This window comes from Notamacropus eugenii, chromosome 1 (genome assembly GCF_028372415.1).
Source record: "Notamacropus eugenii isolate mMacEug1 chromosome 1, mMacEug1.pri_v2, whole genome shotgun sequence".
NCBI lineage: Eukaryota > Metazoa > Chordata > Mammalia > Diprotodontia > Macropodidae > Notamacropus > Notamacropus eugenii.
Genome location: NC_092872.1, coordinates 19702253 through 19725010, shown reverse-complemented (window position 1 = coordinate 19725010; position 22758 = coordinate 19702253). Strand labels below are relative to the sequence as shown.

General features: G+C 37.4%; 1 pseudogene; it reads left to right on the top strand.

Moving 5' to 3' along the window:
• Positions 1-1809: 1809 nt before the first annotated feature.
• Positions 1810-15581, top strand: LOC140499127 (centromere protein O-like; annotated as a pseudogene).
• Positions 15582-22758: the final 7177 nt, after the last annotated feature.

Genomic DNA, 22758 nt, shown 5'->3' with positions numbered 1-22758 from the left:
ACTTTATGTTTTCCCATGGGATACTATCATGTAGGGCAGTGTTTAACATAATTGAATTTTTTACCATGAAACTTAAGTCATCAGTTGGGGAGATAATCAAAAGAAAGGAATGATTCTAGGCTCCTTCCAGTCACACCACACAGATGACTATATCAATCAAAGACTAAGGCTAATGCTCTATCAATATAGATAATAAATATTTGACAATAGTATCTTTTCCTTAAAATTCTAGAAATGGTGATTTGCCAACTTAACTCACTTCACTTTTTTAAAAAGGAAAGATTAAGGCTTTTACAATTTAGATGCTCAGCTAGTCAGGGCATTCTTAACTCATATTCCTCAACTGTGAAGAGTTCCAGAGCTGGTTGTTATTTGTTTTACAATGTACAGTGATTTATGATCTCAAAGTGACCTATGATTATTAAATCATTACCTAGGAAACAATTAAGTAATAAACCAGTTAAAGAAAAAGTTTTTTCCTTGATGAGTTGAAGTTCTAGTTCTACTTGAAGTCCTTGCTGAAACATACACATTCTCTCTCTCTCTCTCTCTCTCTCTCTCTCTCTCTCTTCCTTCCTCCCTCCCTCCCTCCCTTCCTCCCCCCTTACGTGCACACACACACACACACACACACACACACACACACACACACACACACACACACACACACACACACACCCTTCTAACAGAACCCAGGTTTATGCTGTTTTCTAGCATATTAACTTCCTGTTATGACTCACTGTATGTCTATTTTACCCATTGGTAGCTAGGAATCCATGACAAAAAAACCCCAAAACAACAAAAAAACAGATAGCTAAGGTAATACATAGTATCATTCAGGCTTAAAGAAAGAAAAGAAAAGAAAAAGAAAACATGTAGGTCAAAGAAAATATTCTTCTCTGAATGAATTAGTTCGTGTTTATACAATGGCTCACACAACTATTTTATTATTCCCCCTTTATAGATGAGGAAGCTAAATATCCCAGAGGTTGAGTGACTTAGCCAGAAGTCTGAGAGATTGTCAGTAACATAATGGAAACAAAACCCTAGGTTTTCTGGCTTCAGATCTAATATTCTTCACGTTGTAGGAGGCTACTTTTCAACCTAGTTGGCAGAATATTCTAAACAAAACCAATGACATAAAAAAGTTATAGACAATGGCTTTTGCTTGTAAGTTTCGACAGTACCTACACAAACAGCATGGTACTGAGAAACTCGTTCAAAGACCAAGTGCTTCATGAAATGGTAATGTGTCATTTCAGTATTTCAGGGCAGCCCAAATGGTTGTCTGATTGTTACATTTCAGGCTACTGTGTCCTTCTGTGGGCTTGTGAGAAAGAAAGTATTAGAGCCCAAGAAAAGTCATGTGAAACTTCAAATGAACTGTGAACTAAATATGTTTTCCTTAAATACCATAGTCACTGATATTTTCACCGAAAGAAAATTAAGTATCTATTGGGTACACAACACTGTTACTGGTTAGCAAAATGCAATCTGCTCTCAGAGTTTACAAGCTAGTAAAAGGAGGAGAGGATAACACGGATAGCTATAATATATGCATGATAAATATGTTCGGAGTTACAAAACGAAATACTGTGTGAGATCTGAAGAGAAAGGTCACTAAAAAAGGGAATGGAAGTTAATGGAGGAAAAATCTGAACTAAATTTAAAGGATGAGTAGGAGCTGCACAGGCAAAAAGAGGGAGTAAGGACCATCCGACAATAGCTTTAATCAATCAAAATGTGTGTATTAAACACCTGCTGTAACTGAGGCAGAGCAAATGTTTGAAAGAATGAAGAGCCTGGCCGATGGCTAAGAGTAACCCTGTTGCCCAGAGCTTAAAGCAAACAGAGGAGCTTGCTGTCAGTGAGGTGAGGAGAGATAAAATAACCTTTGGGTGTCTGTGAATGATAAAGAAAAGGAATTTAAATTTACAGGCAAAATGAGAGTATTTCAGAATGAACCAAGCAACTTTTATAAAAGCATCTATAGACAGAAGATGAAACAAGGACAAGTCACAAGATAAATAAAAATCATGCCTTTGTACCAGAAGAATGGTTTCAAAACTATTAAAGCTCAGAAGGGGATAAGACTGGGGAAGATAGCTAAGACTAACCAAAGATTTGGGGGGGGGGTGTTAAGTTATATTGCGGGAAAAAAGAATCAGAGAAAAACCATAATGGCACTTTTTCAGGGGAAGAATGAGACAATTATACCAGAGGACAGAGAAGGGGTGATCTCTTGAACTCTTCCTTTCTTTTCTTTTCTTATTTTTCCTCAATGAGAATGATCATTAGATTGCAAAGTATGGCACCTAATGTCTAGTAGGGAGTTGATACTCAAGATAAGCCAGGAGATTGTAAGAGAGCCCCTTGCTTCTCTGGATCAGTTGAAGCCACTAAAGCCAAACGAGTAGTATCCTTGGATACTGAAAGAACTGGCCGATGTGATTATACAGTAACTGCTAGTGATCATTGAAATGTTATGAGAATAAGAAAGGTATTGTGGGACTGGAGACAGACAAATGTACCTGTTTTCCACAAAGGGAAGAAAATAGAATCTGCAAGCTATTGGCCAGTAAGCTTAACTTCTAGCCCTGGAAAAATTATAGTATTATTGAAGAATTGGTTAGAGAACACCTGGTAAAGGAAACAGGTGTGGCGTAACGCCAGAATGGCTTAATCAAGAACAGGTCACAGAGTAGCCTTTATTTTTTTTGACAGAGTTGCTAAACTGGTAGATCGAGGGAATAACATAAATACAGTTTATCTCTATTGTAGGAACACATTTTACAAAGTCTTTCATGCTATTTGTGAAAAAATAATGAGATGGTGGCTAGTCAACATTATAAGTTAGTGAATTTAAATGGTTGGAACTCCATAACAGTACATTTTTTTCCTTAGGGTTGAAAGAAAACCATCTTTACCAGTAGTCCATAAGGACATACGAGGTGGTTACCCCTCAGCTTATTATTTGACTCGTTACCATATTCGTTCTCATCATGCTGAGTTTTAGCGTAATCAAGGGGGTCTGTTTATGTCCTTATTAATTTTTAAAGTTATAACCTCTCTCATCAGTCAGTCAATTAGTTCTGGGTCTCCTCTCAGCTAGATATTATTTATTTTACAAACTGGAGTTATTTGCCATGTACAATTGTCTATCTCTCAAGAATTCTCATTATAATGTTTCTTTGCAATAAAAGAATTCTATAAAAAATCTACTCATTTTCTTCTTTTCTTTCCTCTAACCATAACATAATCTCTCTGTTTCATACCATAAGAGTAAAATAGTCTATTCACAGATGACAGTTACAACTTAATCTCTCTATGAAGACCAGTTAGTACTTTCCATCTCCTAGACTCTTCATAGAACAAAGTTTAAAATCATAATCTCCCTCCGTCTCTTTACTGAGTGGCAGTAAAACATTCACTGTTCAAAGTTCAATGTGTCTTAAAGGTATAGTAGCAGCATCTATAGCTGCTGTAAGAGAAACTATTAAAGCTGACTTTTTTTTTTATTAATAGTGTGATGTCAGTTTGGAAAACGGCCTCTGGTGGAATGGCACAGGGAGCAATGCTTAACTATGTACTTTTTAAAAAAAAATTAATAACTTACGTAAAGGCATTTGATGCAATGCTTATCAAAAGTTAAACTACACAAAACTAGGAGAAATCACTAATGCACTGGTTTGGATGAAAGGACCCATAAGAAAAAAAATCTTAACAAGCTAGAATATTGCATCAAATTAAATGGGAAGAAATTTAAAAACTTATCTTCAGAAAAGCATTTTCATAAGTAGAAGATGGAGTGGAAATGACTGGAGAAAAGATCATGGGTCTGAGGGATTTAATGTCTTATAAATTCATTGAGTAAATAGTGTGATAGGGGAGCCAAGAAAAAAATCAATGCAGTCTTAGACTGAATGAGAGACAATAGAGTCCAGACTTTGGGAGAAGAAGGTTCTTCTATTTTTCATTCAAGTCTGACCACATCTGTGTATAATTTTAAATTCTGGACGCTACATTTTAGGAATGACACTGGTAAGCTGCAAGGCTTCTAAAGAAAAGTATCTACGATGATGAAGAACCTTGAGTTTATGGCCTATGAGGACTGATTGAAAAAGAATTGGGAAATTCCTGAATAAAGCTGAGAAGGTGAAGAGGAGACAATAGCTTTCTTCAAACATTTAGAGAGTTATCATTTAAAAGGTAAAGAGAATCGTCACTAGGGTGGTGGCTTTGCCGGAGGATAGAAGGGGTTATGTGTGGAAAACATTATGAGGGTAAAATTGAAAGGTCTTTGGCAACAAGTTGGATATAAGGATTGAGAGAAGAGGAGAGGATAAGAGAGGAGAGGGGAGGAGAAAGAAAATGAAGGGAAAGAAAAAGAGGAAAGGGAAGGGAAGGAAAAGAAAGGGGAGAAGAGTACTCTTTATGATAATACAAAGAATTATGTCTAGGAACCTAATTCTAAAGGTCCGGTTCTTGGAGTTCCACTTTAATTAATAAATTGTCTCCTCAGAGATTATACTTAGTATTAGAAGGCATATAAGAAATAACTCAGTTGGGTGATTTATGCTTTTACCCCCTAGTATTAAGCAATGTTAAGTTGATTTCATGTCTGTCTTAAGCTTCTGAACAAAGATAGTACTTCTTTCTCAGGCAATCACAAATTAAGCCTTCTTTTAAGGAAGAGGGAAGGCATAAGAAAATTGAGTTCACTTGAAAAGAAAGGTAGACAATTCAGTACTTTATTTTCGTCTTGTGTACATCTACACCTGAAAGGTCTAGAGGAACCTTAGATATTAAAAGCAAGTACTATATAAAACATTTCAGGATAAAAAAGTAACAGTGTCATTAAAGAAAGCAGAGGAAAGTAGTGATCTCAGGATGTTCTCCTGAATTTGCAGTTTACAATGCTTACACAAAACATCTGATTCTAGATTTTCTGGCAGCCAAGGCAGCAAAGGAAACAAGTTGAGGTACATAGTTTGTTCGTTTTGACAACAGGAATCCTAAAAAGACGTAAACTTTGTATTTTCTTGGCACTAAACTCAAGCAGGATTTTCTAAAGGACACTGAGCTTCAGAGAGGACAATAATGCCAATGACAGTTACAAAAATAAATAGGTGCTTCTATTCTCAGGTCTCTCTATAGACACAGGGCGTAGCACTGAATCATAAGTCGAAAAAACCCCACATTTCTTCAATTGGCTTAGGTAATATGGTTCAAGTACTTTGTTTTCTGATGGTTTAATACAGGAGTAGTACTTGGAGCTTCCCAATGAATCAATTACTAATATGTCCACATATTTCTCCAGTCTTTAGTCAACTTAGAGAGGCATTGAATCCCATTTGTTTCATAATCAAATCCTTTTAGCATGTACTGTAGCAAAGATAGTATATGTTGTGGATTAACGTAAGAGTCATGAGATTTAGAGATTTGGTTTAAAGGAGCTGAAATTTTGAACTTTAAGAAGTGGTTTGTATTCTGGACCAGAGAGAATAAATGAACATGCTATGAATATTGCAACAGAGATGTCTTAAGAAGAGCCAGTATTTGGAAGGTGAAAGGAGAAAGATTTGAATTTCAATATTCATAATTGATTGGAAGGCCAAAGCACTATGTCATACAATTTGGAGATTACTTTGACCTAAAATATTTTAGGTCAGGCATTATCAGTTATTCCTTCCCCTCCTCCAACTTCTGTGAAAGAAGTTAAGATAGGCCATTTAAATCCCAGTGAGTATCCACCAAACTCAATGACTTTGTATGGAGGTAATTAACCTAACCTGACCCTTCTGGAAATAGCTTACCAGTAAGCACAGCTGCATTTTAAAAATAGTCCAAGTTGGAGATAATAGGGCCATACCAACAACATAAAGATTTATGTTTGATCTGCTGTTTAAGGTGTCTAGAGATTGGCCCTTCAGTTCTTTGATAACTTTTTAAAAAGGTATTTAGATAATATTAACAGAGGGTGTACTACTGTGATGGGGATTTGAAACATTCACAGATCCCTGTCAGTTTGTGCTAGCTTGGCATCTAGGTGGTGCAGTGGTTATTGTGCTGGGTCTGAAGTCAGGAGGACCCTGAGTTGAAATCCAGACTCAGACACTTACAAGGTTATGTGACTCATCCAACACACATCCAACAACAGGTCTCCCTGCCTCATATGCCCTTCACCTTTCTAATCCATCCTCCCCACATTTATCAGAATGACTTTCCTAATATACAGGTCCAACCATGTCATCCTCTACTTTAGGGGTTGGCAAAGAATGGCCTGAGGGACACATCTACCCAAGGACCTGTTTTTGAATAGTTGATTTTTATATTTTTAAATAAAGTTTCATAGTATTTATAAATGTTAAAAAGAAAAACCCTATTATCAGCTCACAGACTATACAAAATCAGGCAGTGAGCAGAATTTTGCCTGCCACTGTAGTATGCTGACCTTTGCTTGACTCAATAAATTCCAGTTGCTCCTTATTCATTCTAAGATCAAATATAAAATCCTCTCTTTGGCATTTAAAGCTCTTCTCAACCTGACGCCTTCCTGTCTTTCCAGTCTTCTCACAGATTGCTACCTTCCATATATTCCACAGAACCATCATGCTGGGCTACTTGTCCCTGGAACAGGAAAGTCCTCCAAGTTGCTAGTGTCTGTTCCTCTAGGCTACCCTTCAACTCTGTCCACTTTTTGTCTATGACTTTGGAAGTAGAGGTTGTCTCCTCAATTAGAATACATGCTCTTTGAGATTAGGGGGCTAATTTTTCTTTTTTTTTCTTTTTTTTACAGTTTTCAATTTGTTTAGTTTTAGTTTTCAACATTCATTTCCATAAGTTTTAAATGTTACACCTCCTCCCTCCCCAGGATGACTTGCAATCTGATGTGGGCTCTACACATACATTCCTATTAAACACATTTTCACAATAGTCATGACATAGAAGAATTACAACAAATGAGACAAACCACAAGAAAGAAAAAAATAAAAATAAAACAGACAAGAAAATTGTCTGTTTCACTCTGCATTACGACTTCATAGTTCTTTCTCCACATATGAATCGCATTTTCTGTCATGAGTCCTTTGGAATTGTTTTGGATCCTTGTATTACTGAGAAGTCTATCAAAATCAGTCTTCACGCACTGTAGTTGTTTCTGTGAACAATGTTCTTCTGATTCTGCTGTCTTCACTCAGTGCTGGGATTGGAAGCTCAATTCCATGTGGACAGCCTTGGGCGGGTAAAGGTGGGAACTTCTAAATCTTAGAGTTCTCACGAGGCCCCCCATAAACACCAGGGAATCGAGGAGTGAGACCAAGCAATCTCGTGTATTTCCGCCTCTTCCCGTGAGAAACGTGATGGGAGAGAGCTCTCCCCACCCTCGAGATTGTCCCGGATCTGGGCACACCTATTGTTACCTAACAGGCTCGGTATTGACGTGTAAACTACGCGATGGGAGAGCTTAAGTAGGGTCAGGAAAGCCTGAAAGCTCTCTTGGGCGGAGGGGCCACGTGTGTGGACAAGGCTCCGCATTTCCTCTTTCCTCTCTCCCCTCCCCCTCTCTCCCCACTTACACTTCTACTTCCAATCTCTTATTGTAAGATCTTTGCCTCCTTGGGAGATTCCTCGCTCCCTCCTAAGGAAGAATTCCCCTGCACTTGTAACCAGGACCCTGAATAAAAGCTTAACCCTTGTTCGACTCTGGGAGGTCTCTTCTCTCATACGACTATCTGGTTTGGCCAGCCGAAGACCTGCGAGAGGTAAGGTAAGAAGACTCGGGTAGCCCTCAGGCCTCTAGGCCTGGCAACTCAGCATCAGTTCATATAAGTCTTTCCAGGATTTTCTGAAGTCCACCTATTCATCATTTCTTATAGCACAATACTATGCCATTACATTCATACACCACAACTTGTTCAGTCATTCCCCAATTGATCTCCTCAATTTTCAGTTCTTGGTCAACACAAAAAGAGTTGGGTCTCTTTTCTTTTTGCTTGTCTCCTCCATATTTAGGAGAGTGTCCAGCACATAATAAAATTGACTGAGCAAGACTCAGAGGGTTGCTTCCTAACCACTACACTATGTTCTCTTTTGTCAAGTCAACAAGTTCTGAAAATAAACATGAATTGTAATTGGTTGGCTCTTTCTCACAAAGGGAAGCAATAAGATATAGCTGTGATAATTGATGGTATCATACATAGAATATGTTGTAGAACATAAAGAATCCTCAGAGATCATCTCCTCCAAACTCTGACCTTATCTACATAGGGCATTTTCATCCCCATTTTGAAGATTAACCAACTGAGGCCCAGGATAGTTAAATGACTTTCCCTAGATTGTTGTTCAGTAGTTCCAGTCATGTCCCACTTTTCATGATTCCATTTTGGGTTTTCTTGGCAAAGATTCTAGAGTAGTTTGTTACTTCTTTCGCTAGCTCATTTTACAGATGAGGTAAATGGGGTTAAGAGACTTGTCCAAGGTCATACAGCTGGTAAGTGTCTGAGGCCACATTGAAAGTCAGGTCTTTGTGATTCCTAGCCCAGCACTCTATCCACTGTACCACCGAGCTGCCTCTTCTCTAAATGACATAGCTCATAAATAGGGAGGGGACTAGAACCCAGATCTTTTGCCTTCCATGTGTTGCTCTTTTTTCTACACCATAGTATATTCCAATCCACTTTTTCTTTTAAATAAATACCAGCAAAGCAATGTCTATAGGTCTCATCACAGGTGAGGAAAAGTATTAGCAAGGCACTCCTAAGACTGTTCTTAGCAAAACATGTGAACCCTATAACAAAGGAAATGCAGAAATCTATTTCTTTGAAAACTCTTCAGCCTAATAAAGCCTGATGCTGCTAAACTGTTCCTGGCATCATATGGAATCCTCTGCCTTTTAAGCACTGAATAAAGCATAATGAAATAAGCTACAGGCATTTGGGGATTATTGAACTCTGCGAAGTGTTTGGAATGTAATTTGTATGCAAGATGTTAGGGAATAGAAAAAGAAAAAAAAAGTTGGCCCCACTGATCTGCAGCCCATCGAGTGTTCATGTGCTCTGCACTATGTTAGGTGTGCATATGGCGTGCACATTTTTTTGCAAACATACCCTTAGGTGTCAGGACTTGTGTGTTAGAACGCTTCAACTAAATGTAGAGAGACGGGTGTGCTGAGGAAATGAGAAATAAAAACCACAGATGATCTTCAGAACTTCAGAATTGGAAGCCTTGGCTTAACCCACAGCAGGCCCTCTCTATGTCCCACAAATCCATTTGACACTGGGCATGATCAGGGAACGTTAATTAAAAAAGATAATGACATGAGCAAAATGAAGGGAAAATGAAATCGGTCGTTCCCTCTCCTATTCTCCCCCAAAATATTTAAATATAGAGTTAATTGTTATGTCTTAATTTATTGATCTGCTAAATTGCCATAGAATGATAGGATTATGAAGATGGGTTAAAATCACACAGTCAGACCCCTCTTCTGGATGGGGAAACTGGGGCTAGAAAAGGGGTAGTAATTTGCTCCAAATCATAAAGTTGATAAGAGGGATCTTTGAGAGAGGAGTCCAGATCTCCTGATTCTATTATTAGTACCCCAGGGACCCAACATCACCCAGTGATGTATAGTGCATGTATGATAGTCAGAAAGTACCAAAGTAACTCATGCTTCTGTGGCACTGTTATGTGCCCTGAATTTATTTTTTAGCTGAAGACTGGAGGTGATAATAGTGAATTCTATCTATCTATCTCTCTATATTTTGAGGAAGAAAGGAAGCTGACAGAGTATCACTAATTATTATAATTTTTCTTCCTAATTGAGTTTCAGGTGAATAGGTCTGGGGAGGAAGACAGGGAAAGGCTACTATCTTGAAGGGCGAGGTCTCTGGAATAGGAAAACATGAGATGGAAAGAGAAGAATAAAAGTTCTGGAATCTAGCATCCTGAGTTAAGTTTTCTCTCTTTTCTACTATTTCCTTTGAGAGAATTCTTGTTATTCAGGGTACAGGGGAGAAGCAAACAGCTAGAATTAGACTGAGGGACCTGTCATGTGGGCATAATTTCAGAGTTCGATAACTTAGGAATGTAGATAATATTAAACAAGGCAAATATATATATAAAATATTAAAAAAATAAATAGAAAGTAATTTCCAGGAGATGGACACAGTATGATTGCAAAAGACTTCAAGAAATGAAGTGAATGATGTCTGAGGAGCAGTGAAGTTATGTTTAGAGAGGTCCATCACCAGATGGTTGACAACCAGGGGATGATTGTCACAAATACCCATGAAAACCTTTTACTAATCCATTCTTTTCACAGTGAAGGAGGGAGTAGAGGGAGGATGACTTATGGGAGTGGAATGAGCCTTTATACTAATAAATTCACCAATCTGTGAAGTGTTCAAGTAACTAAATGTCTATTTTTAAAAATAATGACATCTTTCTATATCCATACACAGCACACAGTTGTATATTCGCAAAGCATTTACTCAGATAAATCTATGAAAAGGATTAATAAAAGAAAACTTTTCATTTAAAGTATACATGGTGGAGGGGGGTGGCCCAGATATGAGGAAACTTCCCTGTTCTTGCTGAACTATGGAGTTAGTGGGTCTTTGGGACTTTGATTATATCTCATTAACTAGGGATAAATTGAAACTGTGGTATATTGGAGGAAGAGGGAGGAGGAAAACAAACATTTATTAAATGTCTACTATATGGCGGGCATTGTGCTAAGCACTTTAGCGATATTACCTTATTGTATCCTCAATAACGACCTGTACTATTATGATTGCCATTTTATACTTGAGGAAAAAAGGCAGACAGAGATTAAATGACTTGCCCAACAGGGTCACACAGTAAGTATCTGAGGCTGGATATGAATTCAGGTTTTCCTGATTCTGGGTCCAGCGTTCTATCCACTATGGCATCTGGCTGTCTAGAGGCCATTATTTTTGCTGCACACATAAAAAGGGATAAATTATACAGTCAAATATTTTTTTACTTTTTTTTTTTTTTTACTTTTTCAGAGGACAGGGACAGAGCAGAGGTAAGAGCAGAACTGGGTGTCCTGAAGATGGGTGCAATCTGTTCATTCACACAGTCTCCTCCACTCTGGGGAGCCATTAATGGTTTCCTTAGGACAGAAACATATAGACAAATGGGCTTTTATTCTTTTTGCCTGGGAGGAGCATTACTGGATCCTGAATTTCTAAACTCTACCTCCTGGATAAATAAGGGGAGATTCTCTGCGTAATAGCAAATTTGAGAATTCTTGAATTCATGTTTTTGTTAAGGTAAAAGAGCTTCCAAACAGCCAGGGAAGAAGATGCCTATTATCCTTAGGAACTTCCTGTATTGTATATAGAAGTACTTGCAACAACATAGTAAGTAACACATGGTACAAAATATAGGAAAAATACATCCATCCGTCCATACATGTATACATATATACACATGCATATATATGTATATATACATGTATATACATATGTGTATAGATATACATACACACACACATAGAGAACTTCTGAAGCCTCTCCTGACATGACAGACTAGGGTAGAAAGAGCTGCCTTCACTTAGGCACTTCCTTAACAAGCAAGCTCAGGAGAGTGAGTGGCTAGAACATGCCAGAGGAATGACAAATGGCCACCCAGGTCAGTTACTAACCTTTCTCAATAGCAAGATCTGTAGGTCCAAATGTTCCAGCCACATCCAAATACAAAGTCACCAGTCAAGCATTTATGTCAAAATGTTCAAATTGACTGTCCGTGAATACACAGTCAACTTCTCCTTCTTAGATGAACTGGGTATCTATATACTTCTCTACCTATCATACATTGTTATTACAGGACTTTGCATCTGGATCTTTCATATTGACATTATTGTCTATAGTTATAGAGATAAGAGAAAGAGAGACCTAGTGGACAGAATGCTGGACTTAGAGTCAGTAAGACCTAGATTCAAATCCCACTTCTGATACTAGCTGTATAAGCTTAAGCAAGTCACTTAATCTTAATGTGTCCCAGGCAACTCCCTATAATTATCTTAAATCACAGAAGCTTTGCATTGGCAAGGGGAATTCCCCAACCTATGGAAACCACTTACTCTTTGATTTTCCATAACTTAGCATCAGTAGATATGCATATTAAACTGAAGTAGGAAAACTAAAAAAGAAAATCTGCTACATGTGGAGAAGCAACATCATTCCATGAAAAGAACATGAAATTTGGTGACAAAAAAGTTAGGATTTGACACTTACCACCTTTTTCTCTGCAACCACAGGCAAGAATTTTCACCTCTTTCTGAACTTCATTTTACTCTATTGTGAAATGGTGGTAATAATATTTACAGGGCAGCCTGGTGGTACAGTGGATAGAGCACCAGGCATGGAGTCAGGAAAACTGGAGTTCAAATCTGACCTCAGACACTAATTAGTTATGTAATCCTGGGCAAGTCATTTAACCTTGTTTGCCTCAGTTTCCTCATCTGTAAAATGATCTAGAAAAGGAAATAGAAAACCACTCCAGAATCTTTGTCAAGAAGATGCCAAATGAGGTTATAAAAAGTTAGACACGATTGAACAACAACAATGATATTTACAATCCTTACTTTGCAGGATTGTTTTATGGAACATTCTACCTTAACTAGGAAGACTAGGTTGCTTTTAGTGTTTCTCTGAACACAATTTTAACCAACAATAAGGAATTGGTTCCCTTGGTAGAAGTAACAGGAAAGTTGGAAAGATGTAACCAAGTCACTGTAGAAGTTGTGAATAAATAATGATGAGCATGCTGGAGAAAGTCTGATGTATCCTTAGCTTTAGAATAGCGTAATTCCAAGACCAGGATTTGAAATAGGATCTTAGAAGATAGAAGACTATGAAGTTATAGGTGATTCCAAAGGAATGCACCAATTCTGATTCTAGTAAAATGCAAATTTCTTGAGGGCAAATGCTATTTTGTACCTTTCTCAAATGCTTGATCCAGAAATAGTTTCTTTAAAAATGTTTGTTGAAGCGAATTCATTTAAACGCAAGAAAATTAAAGAAATGGTTAAAGTCAACAAGCATTTATTAAGCTGGAATTGTGTGCTTAAGGGGGAAGGGTAGATAGCCCCTGCTCTCAAGGAGTTCACATTCTAATAAGAGAAAGAGCACGCAAACATATTATTTTAAAAATCTGCTGAATATATTGAAAGTAATCTTAAAGGGAACTCACTAAAGTAACCTTAAAGAAAAGTCACTAAAGTTATTAGCATTAAAAGGAATAGGAAAGGCCTCTTACAGAGTGTGGGATTTGAAATATTTCTTAAAGGAAGGCAGGAAAGCCAAGAGACTAGTGTAACTGTATGGGAATACTCATCAATGAGCTCAGATTTTAACAGTGTAGGAAGTTAAAACAAATTCAGGTAACTGAGGAAAATAATTATAGTGGAAGAAGCTTACACAGATGTTTCTCAAGAACAAAGTCTAGTATGGTCTGAGGCTTACAATGAAAACTAGACAACAGAAATGCCCATGTTGCTGACGAGATGAAACACATACCTGGTTTCCCCTAGAAAGTTGTTAGGGGATGTGATGGCTAAGCCTTTGTCAAGAATGTGGTATAGTAAGGGCATTGGTTTCATTACAGGCTCTTCTATTAACTCTGTGATGCTCAAATAGTTGTTGAACTTGAGGAGTTAGATAGATTAGGTGGTCCCTTCCAGTTCTACTTCACAAGACCTTATTGTCATCAAGGAATTATTGAGAAACAAGAGAGGTACCATAGAACTGGAGAAAATATAGGGAAATTGCAGACCTATGGAAACTATTTTGATGACTTTCTTCCTTCAGATTTTGATGGTTCAGAACTCAACCTTTCACATTTTTGTACTTGATAATGGCAATTCTGAAAAAAATAAATGCAGAAAAACAAAATATTATGGCTAGAAGACATCTTGGAGATATCTACTTCAACTTACTCAATTTACAGAGGAGACAGACATTGAAAAAAATAATGTATGTATATATATATATACACACACACACACACATACATACATATGTATATGCATATGTATGTATAGGGATGTATGCATATATGTAATTATTATAAAAACATTCTGTATAAATGATTATTAACTCATATTCCAACTTTCTTATTTCTACAAAACCTTCATGAGAATAAACTCCTAGTTTTGAAGGTGCTCTTGATGGGAATACTGGTTTATTTGGTTCTGAGAGCCTAGGATAGTGTGACTTAGCCAGTGGACTGAGAAATCAGACTCACATAAAAACAACATCAGCATTGCTTGATTGGCCTGAGAGGTGGCACATAGGGGACAAAAGGGTGTGTGGAGTCTCAAAGATCTAGCTGAAAAATCTTCTTGACACTTATCCACTGTCTTGTTAGCTTTGACAATCCCTGCAGATATTCTTTTCTAAGATGGGACTAACAGTACCTATAATAATAGCATATGGCACTGAAAGCAAGGAATTTCCAGAACATTCACTGTAATCTACTCTAGGTATCTTCAAAACAAACAAACAAAGGAATCTTTGGGTTTCAAAGAACTAACAGCAGCCTACCAGAAACATAGTGTTTTATATCAGCCTGAAGGACTGGAGGTTTATGATCAGAGATAAGCCAGGCAACAAAACAGACACCAGGGACAGCAGAATACAGAAACCATCTTGGAAGTGAAGATCCTCAAACTGAGAAAACTTCAGGATGAATTGAAGATTAAAGTGCAACTATATGAAGCCACTGTGCCTGATAATTCCAAAGCATTCCCATGCAACTTTTATGTTTGCCTGATATTTGTTAAGCATTAATGATGTGCTCAACCAGAATACCCATCACTATCCTAGAACCCTATGAACTTTTGAAGAAAAATGAAAAATCTGGAAATGAAGTTGAAAAAAGATAAAGCTTTCTTTCTGGCTTTCCATTTAACAAAGTTCAGTGGCAAATTGACCATGAAAGGGGTCGGAATCTGCTTCATCACTGCCTTTGAAGGAAACGTCGTGGATTCCTATTATGTGGATCTTATCATCAAGAAACCACTTGATGAAATCACCATTCAGGTCCAGTCTTCATCTCCCTAGAACAGGGAGCCACAAGGCACTTGCAGACTAATTTTCAACACTTCATGTTTAGTTTCAACAAACACCTAAATACATATTCTGAAAGAAAATACCAGGCAGATCAACTTCAGTGTAGCTTTTCAGCTTTCCTAGCCAGGACCTTGCAGAGAAATTCATTGTGTGCTCTGTTGTCATTCACATGTACTGTGGACCCCTTTTTGTGCCAGGCTTGTGTGCCAGGATCTCACGACTAATCCTACCAATGCCACAATTCTGTATCAAAGGACAGGAGCAATGTCTGCCTCCTGAGAGGACCAGTGAGCAGTCCATGAGACTTTATTCTATAAAAATACCCTTCATGAGGTGTTTGAGTCTTATGAGGGTAGGAGAGAACTTCATTTGTATATCCACAATACCCAAAAGCAGATGAATCTGTTCCCTGGAAAACATGTCAAGAACGATCAGGAGCACAATATTATATATAGCCCTTTGGAACTGACAACTGTTTAATGGCCTCAGGCTCAAACTCCACTCTTTCCCCAGCCCAGATTTTCCTATGTATCTGAATGGTCACACCCATGTTTTCATGTGGCTTATAGGGGACAAGTCTACCAGCCTACAGATACTGACCATTGAGGTCAGGGTGCAGTGACTGGCCGGAGTTTGGACAGTTGCCACCTTCTTACATAGAATGGTTTTCTGAATGCTTTTTGGTCCAGATGGTATTTGCGTTATATCAGCAAATGTAACAAGACAGTGAGGAGTACTCTGACAGAGAAACAGAGATAGCAAAATTTCATTGAACCAACGGCCGGTGGCAGTAACTCATGGAAGCTTTGACTGACAATATTTCACTTTCTTATGAAGATGAACAAAATGGCTTTCGAAAATGGAATTGTGACAGAATAAAAGTATATGTGTATGTATGTGTATATTAGTCCACAGTATAAACCAATGTAGCCTAAGCTTATACTTTATTTTAGTTGTGCTTAATTAGAGAAGATTATATGGATTGAGATCAGATACTTTCTTACCAGAATATTCTATCTGTAAAAAACCTAAGTGGTAGAGAATAACTAGGGTCTATTCCAATCCAGTCATACCCACTCTGATACTTTAGCCATCTGTACCCCCCAAACTTCCCAATCCACCCCAAGAAACAATATTGCCCAATTCTTCATTGTTCTTTATCCCTTTGTCCACAAACCTTGATTTCTTGTCTGAGTCCTTACCTCCTCAAGAAAACCTGGCTCTCCTTACTTTTCCATAAAGGACTTGTACCCCACAAATAGAGGCACATATTTTCATTGTGACCACCTAACTGGATTCCACTGTTTCAATTCATCTCCCACCATAACCCAGCAATCACTGACACAAGTAGCTTTTGCCATTTTTAGTGAAAGATAATGACACATGTGAGCTCACCTAAAAGTGGTTAGATCCTAAAGAATTGAATCCAGACTTCTCCAGACTGGCTTCAAGACCTTCAGTACCAGAATTTACATCACCAGTGAATTAGTCACTGAAATTATTAGCAAATAATAGCCCCTTATTCTTCCTTACAGAGTCTGACTTAGGAATTATTGAAAGTGTTTGTTACATTGTATTTATTCCTCAGGAATACAATTTGTTTAAAATTTCATGAGCAAAGCCCTACAAAATTCATAACCTCCCAATATACATCTCTCTGTATTTGAACTGTATTTACTTCAGCAACTGTAGACTCAGGCTGTCTGGTCTGTCTTGTGCAGGTCTCAGGGCTTCTAGTTCTGAGTGCTATCCACTGCATGTGAATTCTGGAATGTCAGACACATTTCTGGGTACAGAAATACATTCTAAAGTCTGATTAAGAGTTTAAGATTATCTGAGCTACAGGCAGTCAAAACTCAGTGTGAGTAACTTAGAACTGATTGCTAGATATGTACTTTCTTTGAAGGTTGTCCCAACTGGTTCTATGTTAATCATTGATTAATGAGGGAAAGAAAAAGATTGAATAGTGTGGTATGACCGTTCTTTGGACTTTCCTAGCCCAAATCCTAAAACCAAAGAAGACTGGCCAGTGATGAATAGTTAGGTTCCAATCCATGACTCCAGATTCTGCCTCCAAGAGATGTTTTGCCTGAGTGTGTGAAGACCTGTTTACTGGCACTCAGAAAGAAAGCAGGGTTAGAAATCTCACAATAACCACACTCAGAGTTAGAGAAACATTTTATTGAAACAGTCTTGTTCTTTAAAAGTAAAAAAAAAAAGAATAAACTCATCATATATCAGAGAAATCTTTGAGGAAAATTTGAGAAGGAAAAAGGCAGGCTCTCACACACACAATGCTCTGCTAAAGAAGATATCTTTCAGACAATTGACTGAAGTTACATAGAATCTAAAGTCCAGATTGTATGTTTATTGTATTGTATTGGATGTTAATTATAAACAAAATTTGATTCTGTGAAACAAAATTCAACTTACAAATAGGTGTCTCCCACAAATGTTAATTTCCCACATTTCGAGAGATAGAGAGATAAATTGTTAATGATCCTGTGATCATCAATATCTGGTAAGAAATTAAACTGAGAGGAAGACAAGGTGTGAACTGCCCAAAATTTTGTACAGAACTCTCTTTTAAGTCACTCACTGTAAAAGACTTTTCTCTATGGTTTTCAGCGTACAAATATATAATGAATCATAAGAAGCGACATGAATTTGGTTGGCAGAAAGACTTGAAGAGTCTGTGTTATAGGGACAAGGGGCAAAAGATCAGCTGTTAGAAGAGGTGGGTTCTAGTTTCTGATCTGCCACTTAGAATGTCACTCCAGGGAAAGTTGCTTCTTTCCATTTTGATTCTCTCACCTATAAAGCAAGGGGATTGAAGGAAAATCTCAAAAGCCACTTTCAATTCAAATATTCTATGCTTCAAATGTGCTTTAATTAAGGAACATACAAAGGGACTAAGAAATCTGAAAAGAGTGAGAAGCAGATAATAGCAACTGTAACAAATGCTGAAGTAACTTTATATTCCTAGACATTTGTCTACTGAGGGCCAAAGAAAGATGGCTATTGTGCCCATGTCTGTGGCTTTATTTCATCTTGACCAAAAAGTTTGTGCTGACAAACGATGACCAAATGAAACCTTATCTTCAATGCAGTAGAGTATAATGATTAGGAGTATTTCTAGAAATGGACTTTCTCCTGTGTTTCACTGGCTTATCAAATTATCCACCTGTACCACACTCCCACACAGGGTGTGAAAGAGCTCCTTGCGTGCAAGGTCCCAAAAGTAAACAGATGTTGGCAACGTCATTGATGAGGATTTCCCTTGCACTGCTGTCAGTCTCCGTGGCAACTGTCAACCACAACCTGCAAACAGTTACCTAAATCACATTACACATACCAGTGGAACTCCCACAGAGGGAATCCTTGTTTATATTTCAGTTTCCATGGTATCTGTTTCCGCCCGTGATCCTTCAACTTGCGCGTTCAGTGTGTGCTTGTGTATGTGTGTGTATGCCTGAGCATACTGCGTGCCCTGTGCTCTTGGCAGAAGCTAAAACATGTTTAAAGAATGACGACTCTAATCTTCTTGGTGAATATGATGTATGCAGTTCTTTGCCGAGTGAAAGTTTTGTGGTTGCTTTTGGGATCAGCAAAAGAATTCCTTCAGACTTAGTGATGTGAATACAGTAAGACCATCTTTCCCCAGGGAAGAGTGTGTTTTCAAACACTGAAATGGATTTTGACTTTGGGATGTTAGAGATACTAACTCTCAAATGGATAAACCGGTTTTGCTCAGATTTTCCAAAAACAATCACCTTTGGACTGAATAATAAGTAAATAATACTTCAATCCCAACTGAAATTTGAGATACGTTTGAAGTGATAAAAAAGGAGAATTTTAACTAGGATGCAACTGTAACCATAACATCACCACCATGGACATGGATAATAAAGAATGCAAGGCAGTTATTTCTGAACAGGTCTCAAGGACTGAATTACTCTTAGGGAGGGATTTTTGATCTCATAAGAGCACCGCTCCTTAATCTTTCACACCATTCAATCCCATCCCTTTGATGGACCTATTTCATTACTTCCCGTTTTTCCATTACAATCTCCAAAACCCTTATTCTATAGTTAACAAACAACCCTTTATATTATTCTAGAGGCTTATTTAATTTTGCCTCGAAATTCCCAATGCCCATCTTAATGTCTGGCATAGAGAAGACACAATATGTTTTTTGAATTGAACAAATTATTTGACGCTATTTAAGAACATTTTGCAAATACCAGCTATGTGTAAAACATGAAAACATATTTGAAGGCAGGGAGAGATGATAGTGGAACACAACAATAATTACATTAGTATAGTACCTTTAAATTTGTCAAGTACATATGGGTACATGCATATATGTATCACATGCATATGCATATTATAACTGCATGTGTGTATGCATATGTGAAAATATTACTTAGCCTTATATCTACTCTAAGTCATCCTGATGAATATCTGGTCACTGGATTCAGATGGCTCTGGAGGAGAAGTGAGGCTGGTGACCTGCACAGCCCTCCCTCACTCAAAACAAAGTCAAGTGCAAATCATATCATTTCTCTGATGGCATGGTCTTCTTCAGCAACGAAGGAAAAACACACACACACTCTAAGATAGATAATCTAGTTATTATAATCTCCAACTTACAGATAAGGAAATTGAGGATTAGAGAAGTTAAAGCACTTGTCCATGGCCAACAGCAAGATTTGAACATAGGAACTCCTGACTTCAAATACAAAACTTAATATGGCATTACATCCTAGAAGGGCTAGACATGTCTCCTGCCTTCAGGGGCTTACCATATGATAAACAAAGCAATGCATGGACATTTGTGTCAACCACAATGCATAGAATAATGGATAAACATATTTATGATATTACTATTTTGACAGAGAGCATTTTAAAGCTTCCAAGCATTTAGTGTGGATGCACACATACATGCATACATACATACATATATGTAAATGTGCATAAACACATTTATATCTACATTTAAGCACCCATTTATGTACACATTATATATAAATATACATATACATTTGATCTAAACACTGTGTATGTGTGTGTGTGTGTGTGTATACAAAGAGGGGGAGGGAGAGAAAAAGAGGAGTGTTTGTAGTACATACACACACAGAATTTTGTAGTATTTTGCCTCTTCCCTACTATGTACAACTCAAACCCTAGCAATGGAATATACTGCTGATGTAGGCAATTGAGATACCTACACATAGATAATGAGTATGTTTCTACTAGAAGGCATTTATGTCTCCTGCTGTCTAATTACAAATATAATTCAGTAAAAATTTTTAAATGAAGTACCTATTGAGTGCCAGGCACTGAGGATACAGAAGCAAAAAAGAAACAATCATGACATATCATATCATATCATATCATATCATATCATATCATATCATATCATATCATATCATTTATACTGTATTGGTTCTCAGGAATGTCTGCCCTCCAATTATCAACCACCACTAATGTGATACTTTAAGTTTGTACCCATAGGCACAATTCCTACAGGCATTTTGCCCAGGCTAATGGGTAGAATGTTATGTAATTATTGTTCTCAATTTGTCTTCTTGAGTAAATGCCTTTGTTATGAGATAATTAAGTCAGGTAGTTGATTTGTTAATGGAAGCTACAGTAATGGGGGCTCAGGAGCTGTAATAGCAGTAGTAGCAGTTGCCCACAGAGTTACCCTAGAACCTTGAAGGTATTAACAGTCGCCCTTTTTTTAAAAAAAATTTTAATTATTTTAATTTATTATCAGTGTTCTACAATCACTACCATATAACTTAGATTATTATTTTTCCCTTCCTCCCCCCTACTTCCCCGAGATGTCATACAATTTTATATAGGTTCTACACATACATTCATATTAAATACATTTTTCACTATAGTCATGCAGTGTAGAAGAATTAAAATCAATGGGAGAAATCATGTAACAAACCAAAATGTAATACAAAAAAAAAAATGATCTGCTACATTCTGAGATTGAATTCCATAGTTCTTTCTCTGGATGTGGAAGGCATTTTGCCTTAGAAGACCATTGGGAATTTTTTTCAAGTCCTTACATTGCTATGAAGCTCCAAGTCTACCAGAAAAAACTCTCACACACTGTGGTCGTTGCTGTGCACAAAGTTCTCCTGGTTCTGCTCCTTATGTTCAGCATTAGATCATATAAGTCTTTCCAGGCCTCTCTGAAGTCTTGCTAGTCATCATTTCTTATAGCGCAGTAGTATTCCATTACATTCATATACCATAATTTATCCAGCCAATCCCCAATTGATGGGCATCTCCTCACTTTCCAGTTTTAGGCCACCACAAAGAGAGCTGCTACAAATATGTTTGTACATGTGGGACCCTTTTCCATTTTAATGATTTCTTTGGGATACAGTTCTTGGAACTATATTGCTGGGTCAAAGGGTATGCACATTTTTGTAGCCCTTTGAGCATAGTTCCCAATTGCTCTCCACAATGGTTGGATCAGCTCACAGCTCCACCAATAATGTATTAGTGTTCCAGCTCTTCCACATCCTCTCCAATGTTTATCATCTTCCTGTAGTGTCATGTTTACCAATGTGATAGGTATGATGTGGTACCTCAGAGTTGTTTTGATTTGGATCTCTCTAATCAAAAGTGATTTAGAGCACTTTTTCGTATGACTATTGATATCTTTAATTTCTTCCTCTGAAAATTGCCTGTTTGTATCCTTTGACCATTTATTAATTGGGGAATGGCTTGTATTTTTGTACATTTGGCTCAGTTCTCTATATATTCTAGAAATGAGGCCTTTGTCACCAACAATAGCTGTAAAAATTCTTTCCCAGTTTTCTATATCCCTCCAAATTTTGGTTGTGTTGGGTTTGGTTGTGCAAAAACTTTTCAGTTTAATGTAATCAAAATTATACATCTTTCTTTCTCTTTCTTTCTCTTCTTTAGTCAAAACTTCTTCCTTTCTCCATAAATCTGATAAATACACTATTTCTTGCTCCATCAATTTGTCCATAGTGTCCATCTAGATTGTGTACCCATTTGGCTTTCATTCTTGTATACGTTGTCAGGAATTTGTCTACGCCTAATTTCCACCACATTGTTATCCAGTTTTCCCACCAATTTTTGTTGAACACTGAGTCCTTATCCCAGAAGCTGTGGTCCTTGGGTTCATCAAACAGTAGATTGCTATATTCATGGTTTACTGTGTCTTGAATACCTAGCATATTCCACTTGTCTACCCTTCTTTAGCCAGTAGCAAGTGGTTTTGATAATTCCTGCTATATAATACAATTTGAGATCTGGAAGCGCTAGGCCACCTTCTCTAATATTTCTTTTCATTAGTCCTCTTGCTATTGTGGACCTTTTGTTCTTCCAGAGGAATTTTGATATTAATTTTTCCAGCTCTAGAAAATAATTATCTGATAGTTTGATTGCTACATCACTAAATAAGTAAATTAATTTAGGTAGAATTGCCATTTTTATTATATTGGCTTGGCCTACCCACAAGCAGCTGATGTTTCTCCACTTACTTAGATCTGACTTTATTTGTGCAAAATGTGTCTCGTAATTGTGTTCATGCAGTCCCTGGGTTTGTTTTGGCAGGTAAATTCCCAAATATTTTATAGTGTCTATCCTAGCTTTAAATGGG